This window comes from Prionailurus viverrinus, chromosome B2 (genome assembly GCF_022837055.1).
Source record: "Prionailurus viverrinus isolate Anna chromosome B2, UM_Priviv_1.0, whole genome shotgun sequence".
In the NCBI taxonomy this organism is placed as follows: domain Eukaryota; kingdom Metazoa; phylum Chordata; class Mammalia; order Carnivora; family Felidae; genus Prionailurus; species Prionailurus viverrinus.
Window position 1 is genome coordinate 35,693,584 of NC_062565.1, and position 15,085 is coordinate 35,708,668.

General features: G+C 45.8%; 1 long non-coding RNA gene across 1 annotated transcript; it reads right to left on the reverse strand.

The window, feature by feature from the left end:
• Positions 1–886: 886 nt before the first annotated feature.
• On the reverse strand, positions 887–9,559 carry LOC125166638 (uncharacterized). The gene is made up of 3 exons (XR_007152475.1): positions 9,437–9,559; positions 6,212–6,280; positions 887–1,057 (listed from the first exon to the last, which is right to left on the reverse strand). It is a non-coding gene; the product is annotated as an uncharacterized LOC125166638 (long non-coding RNA).
• Between the last annotated feature and the right edge of the window lie 5,526 nt (positions 9,560–15,085).

The following is a 15,085-nucleotide window of genomic DNA, read 5'->3' on the forward strand; positions in this document are numbered from 1 at the left end:
GTAGTTCCTATTCCCAAATGTCATAAACCTTAAAAAAAAAAAAAAGTCAAACTTGGGGAATCACTGTGAGTGTCAAGAAGGAATAGCAGAGGGACGCCTGGCTGGCTCAGTCAGTGGAGCGTGCGACTCTTGTTCTCGGGGTTGTGAGTTCTGGCCCCGGGTGCAGAGATTACTTAAAAATACAATCTTGGGGCACCTCGCTGGCTCGGTCGGTTAAGCGTGTGAGTTCGGCTCAGGTCGTGATCTCACGGTTTGTGAGTTCGAGCTCCACGTCAGGCTCTGTGCGGACAGCTCAGGGCCTAGAGCCTTTTTTGGATTCTGCGTCTTCCTCTCTCCCTGCCCCTCCCCCACTCGTGCTCTGTCTCTCTCTCTGTCTCTCTCTCTCTCTCTCTCTCTCAAAAGTAAATAAAACATTAAAGAAAAAATTTTTTAATTCTTAAAAAAAAAAAAAAAGGAACAGTATAGATTAGGGAAGCTCAGTTTGGTCTGGCAAGGGTCAAGGCTACAGAGAGCAGGTAACACAGAGGAAGAAACACCATATTTATTTTCCAAAACTGTTGGGGGAGGTGTTTGGAAAAGAGGGAGAATGTGTGTTCGGTTTGTAAAATGATAAAAAAAATGGACTGAGTGTAGTGTTCTATAGCTCAGTAGCAGTTCAAAAAAGATAGTGCCCAAGCCTGCTGGCTCTTAGCAGTCTATCAACCAGAAATCTTTATTTATTTTTTTTTTTTTAATTTATTTTTTTCAACGTTTATTTATTTTTGGGACAGAGAGAGACAGAGCATGAACGGGGGAGGGGCAGAGAGAGAGAGAGGGAGACACAGAATCGGAAACAGGCTCCAGGCTCCGAGCCATCATCAGCCCAGAGCCTGACGCGGGGCTCGAACTCCCGGACCGCGAGATCGTGACCTGGCTGAAGTCGGACGCTTAACCGACTGCGCCACCCAGGCGCCCCCAGAAATCTTTATTAACTGAGCCTCTCATGCGACTACAATATGGCACTAATAGATGTCTGAAAACGGTGACCCCAGTAGGCTGCAAAATCCTAAACAGCTTTCTGAAACAAGAGAAAAAAAAAAGATTAAATGAAGCTTGGTTTGTGACAAGTGTATTTTATTATATCCTAATTCTTCCCAAACATGCAATATTTTTGTCATCTGTAGTACAGGGTGATTTATAGGCCATCTAATAACTTTCTACTGGCCGCAGTATCAGAACAATACGTTGCCTGATTAAGGCTGGTAGCAGGCTTTCATAAATATTCTTTTTCTCTAAACGCGCTTTCCAAATTGCTTGCTTCCGGGTTCCCACCCCCTTGTCCTTCCTGCCTGTCTCGACTGGCACTTGATCCGACGGTCCTCCGCTTTCTCGATTCTTCCCTGAAAGAGGTGTCCCTGGCCTCGGTAACCACCTACCCTGCCTTGCACACCTTCACACTGGGGTGGAAGGTTTGGGGTGGGTGCTCTCTTTCAACAAGGAGGGACACCGGCCTGGGGAGGATTTAAGAAATAAGCCCAACTCTTGGGAGGTAAGGCCTCGGAAAGCGAGGCAGCGACAGCTGGGTGGCGTGGAGCACGTGGCTAGACTAGCCCAGAAACCGAGCTGCAAGGGACCGCCCCGGGGACGCCCGAGAGCCAAAGCAGAGCCCGGCTCGTGGCCGCAGGGCCCCGGATCCCTCACCCACGTAGGAGGTTCTCCCGCCTTTTCTAACGACCTTCCCATTCCTCTTGCCCCCCTCCGGAGCCCGCAGTCCAGGCTCTGCATACCACCGGGGTTAGACGCAAATAAAAACCCCATACATGGACTCCCCTCTCGGGTCACACAGCATTTGCTTACCGACCCAGACCGAAGACGGCCTCGGCTCCCACCTCCCTTCCCCACCACCGAATCTCTGCTTGTAAACACCGGTCACTTAGTAACACCCTCAATCAGACGCCTCTGGGCTATTATGCATCACCGACTAACCTTAAACCAACTGCATCTTCACAGGCCTCCCCCCAGAAGAGAGGAAATTCCACAGCTCTGAGGTGATGTGAAACGTGTTCAGCACGCCCCGGCTCTCTTTCTTTCTCACTCGCCCCAGCCAGTTCCCAAACTGGGTTTCCCTGGCCCCCCTGGAAGCGGCCTTCCCCAGGCCCCCTCTCCCCCCCCCCCCCCACTTCTTTCCCTCTCCATTTAACACCCTGTAACCTGATAGGCTGGAAATGCAGCCTCTTTGATCTCCCATTTCCCACATCCTGAAAGTCCTTAGAGAAGGAGCCCACCCAGATAAAGGAATTCCAAGTATGTCCATCCCCCTCCCCCTTTAGCTCCATTCACAAAGCAGATTACTAAAGGCTCGGGGCTCCAGGGAGGCCCCGCTCCGCTCCCCACCCCAGGGCCCCAGCACCGCCCCTCCCCCTCCAAGAGTTTATTCATTCCAAGCCCTCGCTCTTCACCCCCACAAAAACCTAAGTCCACATGCCTGGAACCAAAAATTAACTTTTCCCTGGACTCTGATCCTAAGGGAAGCTTTCAAACTTCGCTCTGATTGGGACTGTCAGGACTGGTGCCTACCATTCATCTGTCCCCTCGGCGTTTCTAGATAAGAAGGCTTAGGGAAAATGTGTCATTGGACCAGGGGGAAAAGATACAAATGTTACATGTGATGTTTCAAGAGGACAGGCTCCTGTCTTTGAGAAAGATCACAGACTGTTCTAACCCAGACACATTTCCTTCCAACAGAAATTGTTTGGAGGCCAGAGGAAAAGACGCTTTATTTGAGGGGATAGGCAGAGAATGGGTGTGTGTGTGTGTGTGTGTGTGTGTGTGTGTGTCTGTCTGTCTGGGGAGGGAGGTTCTGGTAACATTTTTGTTAAGGAATTTCTTGAGTCCAAATATCCTATGCTAGTTCTTCCTTACCCAGAAATCAGTGATTATAAAACATGCCCTAAGCTCCGTTCTTTAGCGGCCCTGTCCTCAGTTGTCACAGACAGGGAAACAGAGGGCAGGGACAGCCTCTCTGACCTCAACCTCAAAGGTTAGGAAGTACCCCCCAAGCATCTCTTTTCCTTAAGGATGATAAACTATCTTACCCGTCCTTCAGGGAGGGTGGGAAAGATATTTGAATCTGTACCAGGTCTGGGATAATCAGGTTTCTCAGTTTACCAGCCACGGTGTGAAACAGGATTCCTGGGTCAGAGAATGCTCCCCAGTCCTGATACAACGGAGTATATTTAATAGATTCTAAACCACATTGTCTTTGCGACTCAGGATAGCTAACTCGCTCAATGCACTAGCATTGCACCGAAACTATGTTAAAATCTAGGCACAGGCGTTGGGTCATGCATTCTAGTAGATCTAATTATTACCCAAGGAGTCTCATGGAATCGCAAGAAGAATTCAAGAGTCTGACCTGGGAGTTGCAGTAATGATGATAAGACCTAACAACAGACTGTGGCAGAACAGCCACATGGCGGCTCCTCAGATCACCCCTATGGTGCTGAGGAGAAATCTGTACTGTAGCTCAGCTCCAGCACTGGCCCATGTTTGCAGTCCTGAAATAAGGCAGCGTGCTGCCGGTATCCCGCTGGTAACGGGCTCCTACACGGGCTCGGCAGCACAAAGGGATGCGCCTGATGCCTGCAGCTAGGAGCAAGTATTACTCTCTGAGTCTCGGTTTCCTTATCTGTGAAGTACTAATCCAAGGCTGCACCTGGGAGCTGGCTAGAAACGCAGACTCTCAGGTCCCACCCCAACCTACTTCGTTTGAACGAGATCCCCAGGTGATTCCCAGGCACGTGACAATTTGAGATGCTCTGGCCTAGACTCAGGATCTCTAAGGTCCTCTTTCTAGTTCTGAAATTGTCCAGACTCATTAAGTGGTTTCCAGGGAAGTTTTTCTTCTCTGCTAAATGGTTTTTCTTCTTTCTTACGCCTCCTCTTGCTGTCTCCCCTGCCAAGGAACTCAAGTTTCAGTAGGCATCCGATTTGCATGAGGAGTTTATTCAAAATGCAGATTCCTGAACCCCATCAACAAACAGTGACTAGGAATGGGGCGGGGCCAGAGAATCTGCATTTCAGCCAGTTTCCTCCAGGTGGTTCTACAGATTATGGTTCCCAGATTACATTCGTTTCTTCAACTTAAAAAAAATTTTTTTTTAAATGTTTATTTATTTTGAGAGAGGGAAAGAGAGAGAGAGAAGGATGGATGGCAAGTGAGGGAAGGGCAGGGAGAGAGGCGAGAGAGAATCCTAAGCAGGCTCTGTGCCATCAGCACAAGAGCGCGATGCAGGGCTTGACCCCACGAACCGTGAGATCACGACCTAAGCCAATATCAGGAGTCGGATGCTTAATCGACTGAGCCACCCAGGCGCCCCTCTTCAACTTCTTATTATGGAAAATTTCAAACACAAAACATAGCCAAAATAGCAATAATGAGCCATCATGTTTCAAAATCATCAACTCAAGGTCAATTTTGTTTCACTCGGATAGTATTTTTGAAGAATGTTTGTTTGCATCTCGACCTTCCCAGTCATCTCAGTTTGTTTGCTTGTCTATTTATTTATTTGTTTGCTTTTAAATAAACTCTACGCCCAACATGGGACTCAAACTCACGACCCTGACCGCAAGGTCAAGAGTCATATACTCTACCTGCTAAGTCAGCCAGGTGCCCCTGCTTGCAGTCTTTTATTTATTTATTTTTTATCGTTTATTTATTTTTGAGACAGAAAGAGACAGAGCATGAACGCGGGAGGGTCAGAGAGAGGGAGACACAGAATCCGAAACAGGCTCCAGGCTCCGAGCTGTCAGCACGGAGCCCGACGCGGGGCTCGAACCCACGGACCGTGAGATCATGACCTGAGCCGAAGTCGGCCGCTTAACCGACTGAGCCACCCAGGCGCCCCATGCTTGCAGTCTTTTAAACCTCAGCTTGTTCTTGAGGGCAAGAGTTATGTCATACTGTCTTGGAGTCCCCAGTATCTGCCACTGTGCGGGGCACATACAGGCACTCAGATAATGTGTACAATAGTACATTAAAAAGAACTTCCGGGGCACCTGGGTGGCTCAGTCGGTTAAGCGTCCGGCTTCGGCTCAGGTCATGATCTCGCAGTCTGTGGGTTCGAGCCCCGCGTCGGGCTCCGTGCTGACAGCTCAGAGCCTGGAGCCTGTTTCGGATTCTATGTCTCCCTCTTCCTCTGACCCTCCCCTGTTCATGCTCTCTCTCTCTCTGTCTCAAAAATAAATAAATGTTAAAACCTAAATTATCATCTACCTGGATGGTTTCAGATGGAGGTAAACGGGATTATCCGACCCCCCATTTTTTCAATGTTTTTGCCTGTGATGTCTTCTTCAGTTAGAGAAATTAAGGCATCCCAATGCATCTTACCAAGGGAAATAACTGGTGGAGAGTTTCCAAAAGTCCTTGTTTACATCTCTTTCCTTTTGGTTTCAACATTTTGTAAATGATTTTGTGTTTGTGTGTGTGCGCGGTAAGAGCAAAGGTAGGAAAATAGCTCTGGGGAATGAGGATATCATCTCAGGGCCTGTTTTACTCTTTAACCTGGTAATAAATCTCTTAAAGTTCCTGAGGTATTCAGAATATCCTGTACACGGCGAGGTCTTCCCACAGTGGTGAAAGGAATTCAGGTTTACTAAGTGGACACAGCGATGAGATCCCAAAGGCACAATCTTGCCCTTTTCGACTGTTTGCTAATTACGAAGGCTAAATCTGAGAACTCTCGGATGGGTATGCTAAATAATAGGAGGGAGAGTGCGGGAAGAGGCAGGACCCAACTGAGAAAAGAACTCTGCAGTTCCAAAACTCAGCACAACAATCAAGGGATAAAGCGGTAATTAGGCCTGATTATCATGCAAGGCAGCCCCGGTTAAATTGGAATGTAGCCGGAGAGACGAAAGGCTGGATGGAGAGTTTGCTATGCTGGAGACATGCTTTGATGTCTGCAGGGAAGGTTGTGTTTCATTCAGCCATCCAACCAACCAAAAAAATGTTGCAGGAGCCCCATGAAACCTTCTGAAATGCAGCATACGGCAAGCTGAAGTGCAGAGCAAGGGGCCGGGTCCGAGTTCTCTCGCGAGTGTGTGTGTGTGTCTGTGTGTGCGCGTGTGTGTACTTACATCCTGCTTTTCTCAGATTTACTGCTCCAGCCCCTTGGATATGTCATTAGACAGGAAAAGAGAGGAGGAGGACACGCTCCAACTATTAACTCACCATCCTTGGCTTGGCACCTTCTCATGACAAGGGAGAATGTGTCTACGCTTGGGACAGCCGTTTCACCTGCTGTGGGCAGAAAGCAAAGGAAATAGAGGTGAATTATTCTGTGTGTCCTGGAGAGACCCTGAACTATACCGATAGAGGCAGATAGAGTCGTCTGAGGCTGCCGGCCACCGCAGCTTTTACACCAATTGACGTAGGAAGAAGAAAATGAGCCAAGAAAGTAGGTTAATCTCCCAGAGAAACACAAAATAGGTAGCGAGTACCATTTTTACACCTTTCACTTTTTAATTGCTTCCAACCCAGAGCTGTGAAGCACAAGGAATTCCTTTTGTGTCCTTACTTTACCTTCTAGGGGTATCCCCGATGTAATGTATTGTTTTTGTTCCAGAGCTAATTGCTCTGCTAGGCGCACTCCCCAAACCAACCCCACGATTTCCATTTCCAGGCAGAGGATTTTCAGTACCACTTGGTATCGGGAGACAATCAACTTTTTATTAAATCACTGACAGGACAACAAGAGTCAGGTTTGGGGCACCTGGGTGGCTCAGCGGGTTAAGCGTCTGACTCCGTTTCAACTCAGGTCATGATCTGACTGTTCCGTGGGTTGGAGCCCTGTGTTGGGTTCTGAGCCGGTGGTGCGGAGCCTGCTGGGGATTCTCTCTCTCCCTCTCTCCCTGCCCCTCTCCTTCTCCCGCTGCCTCTCTCTCCCTCTCACAATAAGTAAATAAACTTTTAACAACAAACAAAAAAAACAATAGGTTTGTGGTAAGATGTCATCAGGTCATTGTTTTCCTTAAACACTGGGTGTTCACCAGAGGAAGCAGGATAATGCAACCTTGATTTGGTATTAAGACAGTCCTTGAAAATACAGTCTTCCCTTCCATGGGAGACCAAATGCAATTTCTAGTTGTGAGAGATTACCAGAATAAGACCCTCTCACCACTATGCAATACCGTCCCGACACACACTGCAGTACTTTTCAAAGGGATGAAGTAGCTTCAAAGCTGATCCAGTTATCCTGAAGGGAACCCAAAGAGCATGTGTTACATATCCAACACATTGCTTCTTGGGTTTGCCTCAAATTTTTCCTCTGCTTTTGCAATAGACGATCCACGGAATCAGCAATTTTGGCTGTTTCTTCTGTACCCTAGCTTATTCTTAAAAATTGTATAAAATAATAACGATGTGTATTTACCATATAGGAAAGAGACCACGGAATAACTACAGGTGCAAACCTATTACGTCTATCGCTACTGATATTGCTGCTATACTATAGAAATTGTGTGAGTGAGGAATGATACTTTGTTGTAACAGGCTGTTCCTTCCCCCCCACCCTCAACCCCCCGAACAGTCACTTGATTTAGGAGAAACTCTACTGCCGCCCCCTCTATAAAATTCCCTGAAATTACTCTTGTAGTGTGCAGCATAAATTTAGGATAAATAAATTGCACAAGATTGAAAATACCCTTTCAGCTATCTTATTTCGTATAATAAATGAGAATGAATTGTGGAGTTTTGTTTTTACTCGGCATAAAAAAAAGAGGGTACAGGGAGGAAGAAAGAGTCTCAGCAGCTGTTTTTTTTGTTTTTTTTTTTTAAATAAGAAAATAGCACTCCCCAGAATTTCCAGTAAAACCCTTAAGATTTAGGCAGTTCATCCCTAAAGTATGTGTGGGATGCTGGGAGCTCCCTGGCTTTTCCAGACAACCCCACCCCCTCTCCCCCCCCCAAAAAAAACACCCCACAAAAAAACAAAAGCAGATGGGCTGCATCTGAACGAATCAAACTCCCCAGGGGCCGGAGCTCTCTGCTCTAAATGCTAATAGAGTGAGTAATCAGAAACCTACATTTGGTAAATTATTTATCTTATCTCTGGAACTCTGCAAAGCTTAGAAGACAGCAACTTCTGTAGAAAGATGTTGTTGGTCCAGAACTGCAGCTGAAATTTGTACTTTTACTAGAAAAGGGAAAAGTTCAGAGTCCAGTGTGGCTCATGAAGCAATACTTTTTTTTTTTTTTTTTTTTTTTTAATGACCAAAGGCAAAGCCAAGGAAAACTGACATCACAGTTCTGTGGAACAGGTCTGGTTCATGTTTTGTCTAATGGGTCTTACGTTCCATCTGTATTAGGGTAATGGCAAAGCAAACCAATAGATAATAAGGATCCCTGAAGAGCCAGGAGTAGGTTCCCGCACTCCCCATCTCCACCTTTCCTCGAAGAGGGCAGCCAGCCAGAGTAACTAACTCGAAGCAGCGGGTCTGAGAAACTTGAGCTTCCTGCATCAGAATCACCTGGAGGGCTTTTCAAACTGATTGCCAGGCCTGCCCACCCCCCCACCAGAATCTCTGATTCCGTTGGCTTTGCTGGGGTGGGGCCTGATTATTTGCATTTCCGCATTTCTGAACGATTCTCCGGGTGCTGCTGTTGGAGGCTCAGAGCTCATACTTGGAGGAGCAGTGGCCTGAAGGGGAGCGAGGGTCTTTCTGCCATCTGGTTTGCTTTCTGTAGAATCTAAGCTCCCTTCCTCAAGTGAGATACATAGACTTGCAAGTGTAAGGCCTGTATGTAACTGGGATTTTGACAGTGGAATTAGCCCCAGTAAGGTATCTTAGCCCGTTCACTTATTTTACAAAATAGATTAACTTGATCAATCAATTCCATCCATGATTAACATTATACTGATGGCATATATACTCGCTTTGTGTCCGATGGTCCCAAGCACTTTGGGATTCAATACAATTGAGCAAATAAAACAGTAAAGGCTTCACTTGAATACGTATGGTTGTGTAATTCACATTCATATTTATAAACACATTAAATGTTTTCTTTTGTCTCTGTGTACAACTTCAATAGTTCGTCCACATTGTGAACTGGATTCCGATGGACTGAACTGTGCAATCAGAAAAACGCAAAGGATTCCTCTGCTTTTGCCTCTCTCCTTCAACAACAAATATATTTGGAGCACATATTATATGTATGGATAACATGTAACAAAAATATAATACAGGGTGTTGCCCCTAAGGGGAGAGGAGACCAAATGCTACAAACCACATGGGTTAAAGGAATTCCCCACCAAGCATGGTGGCCAGGTAATGCTTTTACAGAAGGAGGCACTTGAGCTGGGTCTGTTCAAAATCCTTCTGTGGCTTTCAATCACCCTTCAGATAAAATTCATACAGAACAGCACACACAACCCTGTGATCCCCTATGGTTGGTTACCTGTACAATTGGATTTGCCTCTACTTCTGTTACATCCCAGGGCCCATACTCTGCAGCAAGGTAGAAGTTTGTGATAATGTGGGGCACCCAGCTGGCTCAGGCAGAAGATCACACCACTCTTGCTCTTGGGGTCATGAGTTGGAGACCTCTGTTGGGTGTAAAAAGCCTGTGATGATTTGAATGTCAGATGAGACAATTAACCCTCTCCCAAGCACTCTACTGCTTTGTAAAAATTAGGGGCAGACTAAAGAGCTCTTTGGGTGGAGTGTTTCATTTTATTTTATTTTTTATTTCTAACATGTCTTTATTCTTGAGAGACAGAGTGCGGATGGGGGAGGGGCAGAGAGAGAGGGAGACCCAGGATCCGAAGCAGGCTCCAGGCTCTGAGCCATCAGCACGGAGCCCGATGCAGGGCTCGAACCCACGAACCGCGAGATCACGACCTGAGCTGAAGTCGGACACTTAACTGATGGAGCCGCCAAGCGCCCCTGGGTGGAGCGTTTTAGGGGGTGACTGGAAATGACTGTCTCAGGACCCTTTGTACTTCGCTTCAATCAGCAATCGGTCGTGTACACAATGAGTTTCACCACCCTTACTTTGTGTGCTTTTTGTGACAGCACAGATCCAACTGAAAAATAACCATTTTTCTTTAACCTTGTAATGCAACCTTTACCTCTGTTTTAGGCTTGTAAAATTTTGGACCCTACTTACAGGGATACGGTGGGGTTTTTTCCTCTCATGCAAATTCGTGACTCTAGGTGTTGACACATGCTGTTCCTTCTTGCTGAAATTTGAATTTCCCTATCCTGTCCTTTGACTGGTTGATTCCTGTCTTCCTATTTATGTTTCAAAACCCACATCAGGTGCTACCTCCTCTCTGAAGATCCTTGACCCTGGAGATCGGATTTAGAGGGTATCATAACTTTCTTTGCACACTATGTCCTAACTCCAGTCACTGTAGATTCAGTGTTTGACTATGTGAGAGGTGTTTATTAAACGTTTGCGAAGAAACGAGCCCAAATGGAGAGAGGCGGTGTGTAAGCAAAGAGAGAGGGGAAAAGGCAAGTCTCACTCTGGGGACAGCAAGTTCTATCCTGCCCTTACCGTCTCCTCACATCATAGGGAAAAAAAAGACAGGCAATTATGAGAAGACCTCAGAATAGTTGGGTCTTAGTTTCCTCATCTGTAACACTGGGGTCATGACAGGACCTGTCTCATGGAGTGCTTGGGTCGGGAGTGGGGAAAGTGTTTATAAGGCACTTAGCACTGTTCTTGGCACGTAGAAAGGCTTCAGCTCAGGTCACGGTCTCGCAGTTTGTGAGTTCAAGCCCCGCGTCGGGCTCTCTGCAGACAGCTCAGAGCCTGGAGCCTGCTTCAGATTCTGTGTGTGTGTGTGTGTGTGTGTGTGTGTGTGTGTGTGTGTCTCTGCCCCTCTCCCCACTCATGCTCTGTCTCTCTCTGTCTCATAAATAAATAAACATTAAAAAAAAGATTCTTGACTCAGAAACATGAAAGGCTGTTAAATTTCTGTTCCAACCATGAACTTGGGAGTTCAAAGACTTGGCTTCTGATCTCATTTCCCATTGGACTGTGGGGTAGTTGCTTAGCCTATCTTTGCCTCGGTTTCCTTATCTGAATTGGGGATAATGACCGCCATTTTCCTCAATACCAGAGGGTTAGATCTTTTCAAGTGTGCAAGTACAGTTAATATAGTTAACACCTGATAAAAGTCAACTATTTTTATTATTAGGCTCAATGTTCTTTATATGTGAGCTCACATAAATTCTGATCAATGTCTAGGATCTTTTTACCTGTGAAACTTAACTGTCTATTACCAGTCCTTTCTCAGTGTTTGCATGACCCAGCTCACTCATTTTGGTGAATCTAGGCACTAGTCATTCAGCCATCCCCAGAGATTAGGTAGAGAAGTTTACCTCTAAGCCCACAGAATGTGTGCTTTCTGGGTCGGTTCCAGAGTAAATGCCCTTTTCCTTTAAGTGACATAAATAGTCCAGTCACTGCTTCCAAGCTCTGTTAAGAAGAGGAACAGACCTGTTTCCTCTTAGTGTCCCCTGAGTGCTGATAGTTGGATGCCAAGGAGTTGGCCAGATCATGTGGGATAGGCAGCTGTCTACATGGTGTAATTTGAGGGGTTTGAGGAAATCCCCCTGCTTAAAATATCTTCCCCCGATGGCTGGGACACATGCCTGAAACATATGACTTACTCTTCAGAATAAGGTGCTGCTGAAATCAATTGTTATCTCCAGGAGTAGACTCACATTCAGCCACTATCATTCATTAGCACCTCGGTTTAAATGAAGTCATCAGGTTAGTTGGTTGAGGATCCCAAAGATAAGCAGGTGCAAGACTAGTTAAGTTTCAAAGAGGGAAGCTGGTCCCAAAGGGTCAGAAGTATGGGGCGCCGGGCCATTCTTCAGATGGGGGGCTGTGAGGATGGTCAGAACAGTGTGGGGGCAGCAAGGGAAGGCTGAGATGAAAGGCAGGAGAGGTGAAGTACAGATCGGGGTTGGAGAGGCTCCAAACACTGTCTCTCTATTTTGAATAAAACTTCAATTGAAGACATTTAAAAAGTTTTTTTAAGCTTATTTATTTATTTTGGGGAGACAGAGAGATTGAGCACAAGTGGAGGAGGAACAGAGAGAGAGGGACTGTCAGCGCAGAGCCTGAAGAGGAGCTTGACCTGGGGCTTGAACTCACGAACTGTGAGATCATGGCCTGAGCCAAAATCGAGAGTCAGATGTTTAACCAGCTGAACCACCCAGGCGTCCCGACATTTTTATTTTTTATGTTTTATGTTTTTAAAAAATATGTTTTTGGGGCGCCTGGGTGGCTCAGTCGGTTGAGCGTCCGACTTCAGCTCAGGTCACGATCTCACGGTCCGTGAGTTCGAGCCCCGCGTCGGGCTCTGGGCTGATGGCTCAGAGCCTGGAGCCTGCTTCTGATTCTGTGTCTCCTTCTCTCTCTGCCCCTCCTGCATTCATGCTCTGTCTCTCTCTGTCTCAAAAATAAATAAAAATGTTAAAAAAAATTAAAAAAAAATATGTTTTTAATGTTTCTTTTTGAGAGAGGCAGAATGCAAGCAGGGGAGGGGCAGAGAGAGAAGGAGACACAGAAGTCCAAGCAGGCTCCAGGCTCTGAGCTGTCAGCACAGAGCCCGACACCGGGCTCCATCCCACAAACGGTGAGATCATGACCTGAGCCGAAGTCGGACGCTTAACCAGCTGGACCACCCAAGCACCCTATTTTTTATGTTTTTAAAAGATTTTATTTTTAAGTAATCTCTACATCCAACGTGGGGGCTTGAACTTAGGACCCTGAGTCAAGAGTCATGTGCTCCACCGACTGAACCAGCCAGGCACCCCAAAAGAAGTGTCATTTTTTGAAAATGTCTTTGGGGAGCCTGGCGGGCTCAGTCGGTGGAGCAGCCAACTCTTGATTTCAGCTCAGGTCATGATTCATGGATTGTGGGATCAAGCCCCGTGTGGAGCTCTGTGATGAGCGTGGAGCCTGCTTAAGGTTCTCAATCTCTCTCTCTCTCCCTCTCTCTCTAAAGTAAAAAATAATAACGAAATTAATATTAAAATTTTGATTGCACGATGCCAAAAAGCTAGGAATTGTCAGTTCTGTGTACGTGTACTTGGGCTGAAATGTCTTTGTATCATCTATATAATCGTCCTTGCAGAAGGCCATTCATTCCTTCATTCATTCAACCAAAAGTTGTTGAGTTTATAGTAGATGCCAGGTGCCATAGTAGGCACTGGGGACGCAAAACAAAATCAGCAATCTCTATCTTCATGCAGTCTAATTACTCATCAATTTCAGACAATTTAACTATTCTTGGGTGTTGCCTCTTTCTACCACATTCCAGGCATTCTCATTATTTTATTCCTCATGACTCTTCAAGTTGTTTCTCTTGAGAAATCTTTTTTTTAATTGTTTTTAATGTTTATTTATTTTTGAGAGAGACAGAGACAGAGCGCGCATGGGGGAGGGGCAGAGAGAAGGAGGCACAGAATCCGAATCAGGCTCCAGGTTCTGAGCTGTCAGCACAGAGCCTGATGCGGGGCTCGAAAATCATGAACCGTGAGATCATGACCTGAGCCGAAGTCAGACGCTTGACTGACTGAGCCACCCAAGTGTCCCTCTCTTGAAAAATCTTAATCTGTCATTTTATACAGTCTTTTCAAAAGGCACCACCGTACTATGTTTGTTAAACTGATTCAAGCATTACGGTAAAATTTTTGTTGCAATTCTATCTCTCAGAGGCCAATGTGAATAATTTGGTTAATTATCATTTCTAAGTCACCATAAACTGAGTGCCTACGATATACTTGCCAATTATTGAGTTATGTCTAGGACGGAGCTATTATTAGCCCCAAATTACAGACAAGGAAACTGAGTCTTTAGAGGATAAGATTACATAACTTCTAAGTGGCTGAGTCAGGATTGAAACCTATCTCTGTCTGACTCCAAAATCTGTGCTCATATTGAGCATGAAAGAGTAATTTCTTAAACAAACACTTTAATGGTTAACATCCAAAGATGGTTATAGAGTCATCTAAAAATAAGATTGTCTTGTCAGAGGCTTGGATGAGAATTCCTGGATTTCAGAGCCAATAATTTTGTAAAGTTTTTACAAAGCATATTAGTTCAGAGGCAACTGGCTGGCTCAATCCAATCAATAGAGCATGTAACTCTTGATCTTGGGGTTTTGAGTTCAAGCCCCATGTTGGGGGTAGAGTTCAATTGAAAAATAAATTAAAAAAAAAGTGAATTAGTTGTCTAAGGTCGTCATAACAAAGTACCATAATCTGGTGGCTTAAGCAACAAAAAGTTCTTTTTCTCACAATTCTGGAGACTAGAAGTCAGAGATCAAGGTGTTGAAAGGGTTGGTTTCTTCTGAAGCCTCTCTCTCTCTCTCTCTCTCTCTCTCTCTCTCTTTTGGGGGTGAGGGGTAGGGGGGAGAGAGAGAGAGAAAGAGAGAGGGAGAGAGAGAGAGAGAGAGGGAGAGAGAATGAATCCTAGAGCGTTGCGGGTCTCAATCCCATGACCGTGAGATCATGAGCTGAGCTGAAATCAAGAGTTGACACATAACTGACTCACACAGGTGCCCCTGAAGCCTCGCTTTTTGGCTTGTAGATGGCACTCTTCCCTTCTTTGTCTTCGTGTGGTCTTCCTTCTATGCCTATGTCCCTATCTCCTCTTCTTATAAGGACACGAATCCTGTTGGGTTAGGGCTCACCTATATTAACTCATTTTACCTTCATTACCTCTTGGAAGGTCCTATCTCCAAATACACATTCTGAGGTGCTGGGAGGTTAGGAGCTCAACATATGAATTTTGAAGTGGAGGAAACACAGTTTAGCCCATAACATAAGGTGAAGCTAAAGGTGCTAATCGTTACATGAAGAGAGTTGGATAATAGTATCCCTATCGTGCCTTTTATCTTACCTTAGCACGTGCACTCCTATAGTTGTTTCAGAAAAAAAATTTTTTTTAACGTTTATTTATTTTTTGAGACAGGGAGAGACAGCATGAATGGGGGAGGGGCAGAGAGAGAGGGAGACACAGAATCTGAAACAGGCTCCAGGCTCTGAGCTGTCAGCATGGAGCCCGACGCGGGGCTCG